General features: G+C 39.7%; 1 long non-coding RNA gene across 2 annotated transcripts; it reads right to left on the reverse strand.

The window, feature by feature from the left end:
• Positions 1 to 1,030: 1,030 nt before the first annotated feature.
• LOC148125895 (uncharacterized) lies at positions 1,031 to 9,920 on the reverse strand. Of its 2 annotated transcripts, none has more exons than XR_015743623.1 (2): positions 9,818 to 9,920; positions 1,031 to 1,863 (listed from the first exon to the last, which is right to left on the reverse strand). It is a non-coding gene; the product is annotated as an uncharacterized LOC148125895 (long non-coding RNA). The 2 variants fall into 2 exon arrangements; XR_015743624.1 differs by lacking the exon at positions 9,818 to 9,920 and adding an exon at positions 5,270 to 5,329.
• Between the last annotated feature and the right edge of the window lie 720 nt (positions 9,921 to 10,640).

Consider the following 10,640-nt stretch of genomic DNA (forward strand, 5'->3'; position numbering starts at 1 on the left):
CATGCATTTATTCTCCTGTTGGTTTGTCCAATGTATGTGGCTGGGCAATTGTTGCATGGTAATTCATAAACTCCTTGGTTTTCTATCTGGATCTTGTCTTTGGGGTTTCTTAGGATGTTGGCTATTTTTTGGTCAGTGCCGAAGGCTGTCCTGATATTGTGTTTGTGGAGAATGTTGCTGATTTTGTCTGTGGTGCCTTTGATGTAGGGGAGGAGTGTGATACCGTTGTCTTGTTCTATGTCTTGGTTTTTTATCTCTCTTTGGATTAGGTTGGTAATTGTGTTTCTTTGGAATCTGTTGGAAATTAATTCATTAGTGAGGGTGTGTAGTTCTGTTCTCAGGTGGTCTTTGTCACCAAATGCCTATAAATGGGTGATGAACAAATATGGATTGCATGGAAAAGTGAATAAACAGTATGGATGAAATTTATTGGCAAGGTTGAAGCTGCAAAGAAGAAATGAAGGAGGATCAAATTATAAAACAAAGAGAAGGTGGAAAAGGGAATGGGGTTAGGAGAAAATGAAAGACTGAGACACTGATGGAGTTGACCCTCAAAACAAGAGATGTTTCCTGAAAGTTGAAGTCCACACATCTTAACATTACTAAGAAATGCTGCTCTAATTGAATAGATTGTAAACCATCTGTCCACCAGGTACTCTAGATGGCTTCTCTACAGCAACCCTGTGAGGTAGGCTAGACTATGAGAAGGGGCTCAGGTTGGAACTGAACCCAAACAACTCAACTATATCACCTGGGCCTAGCTGTCATTTGTAGCTGTAATGAATGATTTTCTTTTCAGCCTGAAGGAAATCATATACTTGACCGCCACATCAAATAACAGTGACCTGAACATTTTGGGGTCTTTTCCGGCAATTTGCTTGACAAAAGTAATAACCTAGTTGGTATTCATGCATATTAAAAAACAAAACTAAAAACCCTCCCATTTTTCAATTCCATAAAGCAGAATCCATAAATTCTCTAAATGTCAAAACCATGCAAGGATCTGTCAATTCATAGACAGACAAAGCTATTATTTTGTCATTGTTTTAATGGTAAGAATCGAGAGAAAAATACGCATTTGCCTGGATAGATTGCTCCCCCATTAAGTGTTACATTTAGCAGTATTTCCAGAGGGAGAAAGTTATTTCTTATAACTAAAAGCTACTTCAATAAAGCTGCCAACCCCAGCAGGAAAAGGAAAAGAGAAATGGCTGTCAATCTTTCTTCAGTCTTATTGCAGTCAAGGGTTACAGCTGCCATCTCCATCCAGGTTTGATGGCAGCTTTTTCAAAAACTTATTTCCCCTTTTTTTCAGTTATGTCTCATTAGAGTGCCAGGCAAATGTAATCTTTACCTTTGGACCCATAATGGTTTCACAATTAGATTGTTGGCATGGTCCAATAATGGGGATGACCAAATTGGCCAAGATGGCAAGACTACTGCAACCATCCACGATTTAAGTCCCACTAAGCCAGTTGTTCAGATTGGATTTGGCATTTTTGTCCACCTGTTAAGTCCTTCCCAAGGACCTGGAAAAGGGAGTTGTGGATGTTTGGTGCTGTTACAGGTATTGTTGCAGGATTAAGCTGTTCTGAATAATGCTGCCTTTTGCAATTGACTGGTGGTGAATTTGTCAATGCTGATGGGATTCATGTGGTGCTCCAGTTGTTGATTGCACCCAAGGAGCCTGTGACTGTTGGTTACTAACTTTGCTTTCTTTTACCATAGATGTTCTATTTCATTTTCAAGTTTTTATATTTTATTGTCTTCTCCAGTTCTTGTCTATTATTATTGTCATTGTTGTTGTATAATTATCTTGATTTTTTTGACCCAATCTGTGGATAGCCAAGCAGCAGGTCATATCTGATATAAAACAAAACAAAACTGGATTAGATCTGCTATGTAGCTGAAAGCATAGCCAACAAACATAACTGCCTTGTGAAGTTGACAAAAAACATCCTGGAATAAGCAATGATAAACTATTTCCATATTGTTGCCGGGAAAGTGACATTGATATATTCATAATCTCACCTCAAAGGAGATTTTACTTGTCCATGATGTTGACCTTGTCTTGAGCATATGACCTGATTTATGAAATTTTGCCCTGCTGCTTTCAGGGCCACCGCACACCTGCTTTTTTTTCTTAATAAGCTCTGAAAAAATTACAGCATTTTCATCTTTTCAGGTGGATCCAAGGGTAGGATTCTACCAGTTTGCACCTATTCACTAGAACCGGTTGTCAACATTCTAAGCAGTTCAGAGAACCAGTTGTTAGAAATTACTGGCCTAATCCTGTAAGGAAGGCAGGAAGGAAACATTCTGGTGTTGCTTACAGAAACTGCCTCTCTGTTAACCCTTATTACATTCTTGGCAGGACTAGACTTCCCGTCTCTGGAACTTCTCTGGAGTTTTTTTCCCCTCCTTTGCTGGTACTTTGCTTGTGTGGAGTGACCATTCCAAGTTAAAATGGCACTGAACAAAGTGACTTATGACCATTTTCACACTTACGACTGTTGCAACATCCCCACAGTCCTGAGAGGCCAGGTGAGGAGATGCATGCCTCAATGTGAGTCATACTGAGTTGGCCACACCCAGCCAATAACATGACCATCAAGCCACATCCACCTGGTCACATGACCACCAAGCCACATCCACCACCTAAGCCATGCCCACAGAACCGGTTGTTAAAATTTTTGAATCCCACCCCTGAGTGGATGTATTCCTGTGACCAGACTAACTTTCACTGTCATTGATTGACTAGTCTTGACTGTCATTGACTGATTGTCATCAGCCACCCTGAATTGCATTCTAAGAGAGGTGGATAGTATAAAAAATAATAATAAATAAATCATAAATTGCATAAATTCATAGATCTAAAAGGACCTGACATGAGCGGACCTTCCTTCACATTAGAAGAGCAGATAGAATAGACATCCATTGGCTACCAGTCATCCAATGAGTTCCCTTAAAATAGTCACCTGCTCAACTACTATGCACACAACATATTAGTTAGCCCTCAAGAACAATATTTAACTAAATTAGTAAAAGCCTTTGTAGCTCATGTACATTACATGCTAAGCTTGGTTAATGTTAACCTTCTTTATATTTAACTCTTTTAAGCTTTTTTTTAAAAAAAAGCTTTCAATGTTACATAAACCCAGGCTGTTCAGTTTGTTCATGGTTCAATGAATTGGGAAAATTTAAAAGATGGACTTTCTCAAAAATAGTGAATGATATTGAGTAGAGATAGTCATAATTCAACTAGGAGACTAATGCAAGTTATTGTCATGTTAGCAGAGCATTATACTCGTGGCATGGTGGCCTAATGGTGAAGATGTTCAATCACATCCCACTCAGAAGGTTGGAAGTTCAATTCTAGGTAATGGTAGATATTTCTCTCCTAGGGCACCAAAAATAAATAAAAAAAATTGCTGTGAACTCCCTGTGGCATCAGGTAGGCTAGTAAATGCTCCGTTCTGTATCCAAGGCTACCCCGAATTCAGGGATTACAGGATCATTAAAGGGGAACAGAGCATTATACTGGCATAGCAAGGAAACTGGGCACCCAAGGTTGTGGGAAGAGTGGTAATTAATACTATCTGCCTCATGCTGGCATTACGTATCTGGCACACCTTGTGCAATTTCCATCCTTGCAACTAAAATAAATAGCCCCACTTGCGTCATTGGCAAGATGACATCGTGACAGATGTGTTGTCCTTATTGTTTACAATGTGGAGTGAAATCTACTCAAGCCTGCCACTGCAGAAAGGATTCAAGACTCCATTGGGTTGAGTTAAAAATAGCAAGAAGAAAAGACAAATTGCACCGAATTTGGCCCTTAAAACATAACGATTGGAAGGAACAGAAACTACCAGTTGGATGGAGATGGAGAGTCTTACTTAGCTAATTAGACTCATAGTATTAGAATCTGACTCAGAGAAGAACCTGTTTCCCTAAGGAACATTGCCAGGAAATGTCATCCCACCACCACCACCACCACACACACATACTGTCCTCAGGTTCAGGAGGACAATAAGGAGGCTGAATCAGAGCATGATGTGAATGCTAACTCAAGATGTCTCTTGCATCCAGCAACCCGGCAATAACGTTGCCTCTAATGGGAGCATGAGCAACATGTCCATCTGGATCATTTCTTTTCTGATACAGCAGGGCATTCCGCTTCTCACAGGTTAAATGCCCCGATTCACACAGGGTTGAATGGATGATTTATGGATTTGCTAATGAAAAAGAGTTAACTGGGGGAAGAAGGGAAATATGTCATTTAAAAGAGAGATGTGAAGATTTGGTAACTGCTGTAAGAGAAGACTGGGAGCTGCTTTTCTATATGTTTTCCTTTCCTTATTGCTAATTGTGATCTTTCTTTTATACCTTTCTTATTTTCTCACTTCCATTTTTTTTCCTTCCTTTCCTTTTCTGAAACTTCACTTTATATCCCTTTTCGTTTATCTTTCATACCCTTTCTAATAAAAGATATCATTAAAAAAAAGAAAATACTTGTGACATACAAACAAATCAAGATGTGGAATTCAATGAATTCTAAAACTTGTTTTCTGGACAAGCTTCCTTCAAAGTTGTTGCTTTTTATTGTTGTTGTTGTCATCATCATCATCATCATCATTCTTATTACCTGGACCAGGTAAAAACTTAACAGTTCAAGTCCTAACCAAGGACCTAAGAACTGTTAGGGTAGATTATTATTATTATTATTATTATTATTATTATTATTATTATTATTTAATCTTTAGTGAGATTTACAGCCTTTGGGGCTGGTTGATAGCTCTACAGCTTGAGTCCTAACCAAGGACCTAGGAACTTACAACAACAACAACAACAACAACAACAACAATAATAATAATAAAAAACTACTACTATTACTACTACTCCTACTACTCCTACTACTCCTACTACACCTTTACGTTATACTCCATACTGCCTGACGATTTTATCCTATTCTGAACTTCAGTTTCCTGGATGCTGGTCTTCAACTCCTTCTTGGTTATCATCTCCTGCTTTTATCTTCTATATTTTTTTCCCGTTTTTCTCATCATTTATTTCATTGGTAAACCTCTTAAATCTTTCCCCATAATTCTTGCTTAGGGGAATTGTGATTGTTCCTTCAGGAACTCCCCTCCTTTTTCATTTTGTCTATTTAGACTTTTACAGGCTCACCTGTCACTTGAAGCGTGCCTTCCCGAATTCCAAAATATATGACAATCTTCTGGACCTACAGTAAATTTTTAAAAAATACCTTTTTACAATCCCGTAGTCTCTTAATTCGGAGTGCAGGTGGTAAATGCTCAGCTTCATATAGTTGCCCTGATTCTACCTACAGTAAATATCAGAAAGAAATCTACTTCAGATATTGACTTAATCCCCTTATTATTTCTCCAGGCTAATGACCACTTTTTATTGCCAGATATGAAAGACTTCTGAAAAAGAATTGTTTCCCTTTTAAGTTTTCATTAAGTAATATGTACAGGCCTGCTCTGTGATCAGGCAAGGAAAACTGCACAAAATGCAGAAATGCGTTCACTTAGCATTTAGATGCACGCTTGGATCAACCATGTCACCTTGAATTTGCTGAACCTCAGCATTGCACAGGGATTGGGATAGGTCAGGGGTCGGGAAACTTGGCTCTTTTATCACTTATGGACTTCAACACCTAGAATTCCCGAGTGAGCCATAAAAGGTTCCCCATCCCTGACTTACTGGTTTTACAGTTATGGGGGAAATCAATTTTTGATTTGAATGGTCAATATTCTTTATATGGCCTACATTTGTATATTAAACAGTCCCATTCAAGTAAAAAATTGATTTCTCCCACAACTGAAAAACCAGTAGGCCAGGGATGGAGAACCTTTTATGGCTCACTCAGGAATTCTGGGAGTTGAAGTCCATACGTGATAAAAGAGCCAAGTTTTCCTACCCCTGGGACAGGTGGATTGCTACAACTCAAATCCATTGCACTCCTGGCTTTTAGAGAGCAGAGGTCTACTCTAACTGATTTAGGTGCAGTGCTTAATCAAATAGCTAGACTTAAATGAATGTAACTGCTAAAGCAGAGGTCCCCAAACTATTCACAACCAGGCTGCAGGCCAGCACACACGTGTGTGCACAGCTCCAGTTTGCACAAATGGCAGGCCGGTGCCAGTGGTGGGATTCAAATTTATTTACTACCAGTTCTGTGGGCATGGCTTGGTGGGCGTGGCATGGCTTGGTGGGCGTGGCAGGGGACGGATACTGAAAAGTCCCATTCTTTCCCCAGCCCTCTAACCTGCTTTCCAGCTCTGTTCTCCTGTGCAGGGCAAGAAAAATAAAACCCAGACGATCAGCTGGGACTCGGGAGGCAGAGAATAGATGAGGGCAGGGCCAGTCAGAGATGGTATTTGCCGGTTCTCCGAACTACTCAAAATTTCTGCTGCCGGTTCTCCAGAACTGGTCAGAACCTGCTGAATACCACCTCTGGCTGGTGCGCATGTGCATGCACAACAGCTCGTCTTGCAGTCAAGCTGCATGTGCATGGACGTGCATGGCCGTGAATACCAGCCTGTCACCCATGCAGCCCAGTTCCTTCTGCCCCTCCAGCCAGGCCGCCAAGCTGCAATGGTTAGGGACTGCTGTGCTAAAGGGCAGAGGAGAATGTACCTACTTTTTAAAAGCTAAAGGCTTCTAGTTTTGTCCCCATCCCGTCATTCTTTTCCCAATAGGAAAATGAGGTTCTGAATTGAGGCTACTGCTTCACTGCGGCATTTATACCAGGCTCATTGATCAGTTGTAATGAGAGTTCCCAGAAATCTGACTTGGCACAGCTAAATGACGCTCTTAGAGTAAAAGTCTATAGAGATTTTCAGTCATCTAGTTCATGGTTGTCTCAAAGGTCCTTTTTCAAAAGGCAACTGCACTTTCTTGTTTTTTCTTTGAAGATGTTTCGCTTCTCATCCAAGAAGCATCATCAGTTCTCACAGGATGGTGGGGAAGATGGAAAATTCTTAATTTTTGTCCTAGGCTCCACTCAAACTTAGTTTAAAAATCTCAGACACACAGAATGGCACACCGACATATTGTAAATATCTTTGTTGTAACTTAAAATGTAATCACTTCCAGTGGTTGATTGCCCTTTGTCAACACAAAACTGCAATTCTTTTGTAATTTAATTCATAATTTAATTCCACAGTTGCATTCTTCTACCCTTCTTCTACCCTTCCCATGGTTTAACACTTTTGATTTCCGCTTTTAGCCTTAAAGATGAAGACCTGTGGGTTATTGTCTTAATAATAAAGTAAATTGCTGCCCAACTCCCAATGACTCTAGAAGACTAACAACTGTTAAAATGGCCTGTTCAAAAATGTCAAAAATAAATAAATGAAACATTTAAAAACAAAAGACGCACATAAATACACAAACAGCACAAGACAGAACTCCTAACTCAAGGCTATAACTCTTGCCTTGAGAAGCTCTGGATTGCACTGTAATAGTCACAACTATTGAAGTGATTGTGTCACCATACTATGTTTAATGGCCACATAACCTTCCAAATGATACAGCACTGAAAAGGGATACCAGTTTCTCATATGGATGCTGTACAGGCAGTCCTTGAGTTACGGCCACAATTGAGCCCAAAATTTACGTTGCGAAGTTAAAAATTTGTTAAGTGAGTTTACCCCATTTTATGACTTTTCTTGCCACATTTGTTAAGTGAATCATTGAAGTTCAATGGTGGGATTCAAAAATTTTTACTACTGGTTCTGTGGGCATGGCTTGGTGGGCGTGGTAGGGGAAGGATCCTGCAAAATCCCCATTCCCTCCACACCCCACTAACCTGCTTTCCGTTCTGCTGTGCAGGACAACAAAAGAAGACCCAGCCAATCAGCTGGGACTCGGGAGGCAGAGGATAGATGGGGGCAGGGCCAGTCAGAGGGGGTATTTGCTGGTTCTCTGAACTACTCAAAATTCTGCAACCAGTTCTCCAGAACTGGTCAGAACCTGCTCTGCTGCAGTTGTTAAATTAGTAACATGGTTGTTAAGTGAATCTGGTCTCCTCATTGACTTTGATTGTCAGAAGGTCACAAAAGTTGATCACACGACACACCCACACACACCCCTGTGACACTGCAACCATCATCAATGTCAATCAGTTGCCAAGCATTTGAATGCAAACCCCATAGGGTTGCTGCAATGGTCATAAGTGCAAAAAAATGGTCATAATTCACTTTTTTCAGTAACATCAAACGGTCACTAAGTGAATGGTTGTAAGTTGAGGACTACCTGTATTAACTGTGATTATGTAGAACACGTTTCTGGGTAAAGAAAGAAGGAAAGGAATCAAGTCTGTCCACTTTCTAATATAATTTTATCAACATGCTACTTGGGATGTTCCAATATATCTGAAAAGTCCCTGATTGGAGGTGGCTAAGATATATGTAGAAATTTCTTCTAAATCATTGGCAACAAGCAGTTTGCTCCTTCTTTGCTCCAGTGGGTCATCAAGCAGCTATGGACCTTGTGATTCAAATGATCCCTCTTACTGCCCTAAGCTTGGCTCTTGACCTCAACCAGATTAATTCTTTGTAATATTTGTAATAACTGTAATACTGTAATCAGGAACAAAACCTTTTGAAATCTCTATGGCGTCTCCAGCCTACGCAGTGCAACTCCTGGGAAAACTGTATGCTCCCTGATTAGAACATCCCATTATGAGAAATTTGAGGTCTAATTGCTTCAAGCACATTGCCTCCTACAAGGAATAATGTCTTGTTTTCCTTAAAACAGGCTATCAACGGGTTCTTTGATGATAAAAAAAAATAGTAACAACATCACTGTTATAGTTAGGTCTGGAGTTGCCTCTCTATAGATGATAGCTTGCTTGAAAAATGTTGGGGACGGGGGGGTTGCCTTCTTTTCACCCTTAAGATTAGGATTTGTAAAGAGGAATTGGAAATGAGCTCCAGACCGAATAACAACAACATGAAATTACAACTACTAATGTTGGACTGGCAACTTGGATGCGCTGCCCCTGTAAAAATCTGCAAGACACCACAGCTGCAAAATGTAAAATTGGACAAGAGATTCATGAAGTCAAAATTTTAAGGATAAACACATGCTAGAAAAAGGATGACATGAGAAGTCATCTTCATTGAAAGGGTCAAGCTGCCCTTGAACTAAACTCAACTTCTGATGACCTCACTGACATGTTTTGATATGTTTTCTTAGCGGCCAAGTGGGAGTGGATTAACTCTGACTTTTGCTGAAATGTCTTTCAGCTTCCCAGTCTAGTCTAATCTCTTGGATGTCCTGATAGATGAAAGAAAAGAATAATTTTTAGGAAAATTAGCATATGTTCAGTTACTACTTAAAGTACATAAGTCTGATGGGATTTGCTAAAGGCAAAAAGGATTTTGTTCACAATGTACAATTTATTATTGAGGTCATCCTCTGTGCAATGAGTTGCAGTTATTCAAGACAGAATCTCGATTCTGCCATCATCTGTGTCAGCTTTGGAAGCCATATATTACTTAGAAGCTTCTAGACTGCCACATTTAGTGCCTGGGAATTTGGGAGGGGAGATTTCATTAGACTCAACAATATTCTTCTTATAAAGTCAAGGACATGTCACCCGGTACCTGGAGAGGAGTGTGGAGGAATGTCTCCAGTTGGGATGATGTTTGATTGGACCATGTGATGGGCTGGTGGGTGCAGGGGATGGATTTTGAATTTCAGTTGGGAAGGGGAAAACCCAGAATTTTCAGATTCGGGTTTTCCCAGATGTACCAACAGGACTTCCTTAATAAATTCTTACTTGGATGAACTTTGTTTCTGAGTGCTGAATGAGCATGGGGACTTTCATTGGAATGCTGACAATCTGCCTGATTGACAGCATTTTGCAGATGGACACAATCGCACCGCACTGTAACTGCATTTTCTTATCAGAAGAAAAAAAAAAGAAAACTCAAAGCACTAAGTGATAGCTTTCTTCTGAGCATGCCAGAAGCCCTACATTTGGAAGCACTGCAAATAGCTCAGAATGTTATGTGCAACAAATCACTAATAAAGCAGCAAAATGATCCATACTCTTTCTCCTATCACAATAAGATTCACAGGTGCTTTTGAGAAAGTCGTTGACCATTAGCGCAAGCTGCTCTCTCCATTCCTGCCACAAGAGGGGTATACAGAATATTAAACTTGACACATTCCCAGTTTGAACTTGAAACATTTCTGGACTGATGAATAGAATAGAATAGAATGGAATAGAATAGAATGGAATGGAATGGAATGGAATGGAATGGAATAGAATGGAATGGAATGGAATAGAATAGAATAGAATAGAATAGAATAGAATAGAATAGAATAGAATACTTTATTGGCCAAGTGTAACAAGGAATTTGTCTTGGTGTAAATGCTCTCAGTATACATAAAGAAAAGGTACATTCATTAAGAATCAAGAATCATAACGTACAACACTTAAGGATAGTCATAGGGTACAATCAACAATCAAATCATACTAGGAAACAGTCAATATAAATCGTAAAGATACAAGCGACAAAGTTACAGTTATACAGTCACAAGTGGGAGGGGATGAGTGATAAGGGTGATAAGGAGTAGTGCAGACTTTGTAATAGTTG

The sequence above is a fragment of the Pseudonaja textilis genome, chromosome 4 (assembly GCF_049901715.1).
Source record: "Pseudonaja textilis isolate UNSWEBS1 chromosome 4, rPseTex1.2, whole genome shotgun sequence".
Taxonomy (NCBI): Eukaryota; Metazoa; Chordata; class Lepidosauria; order Squamata; family Elapidae; genus Pseudonaja; species Pseudonaja textilis.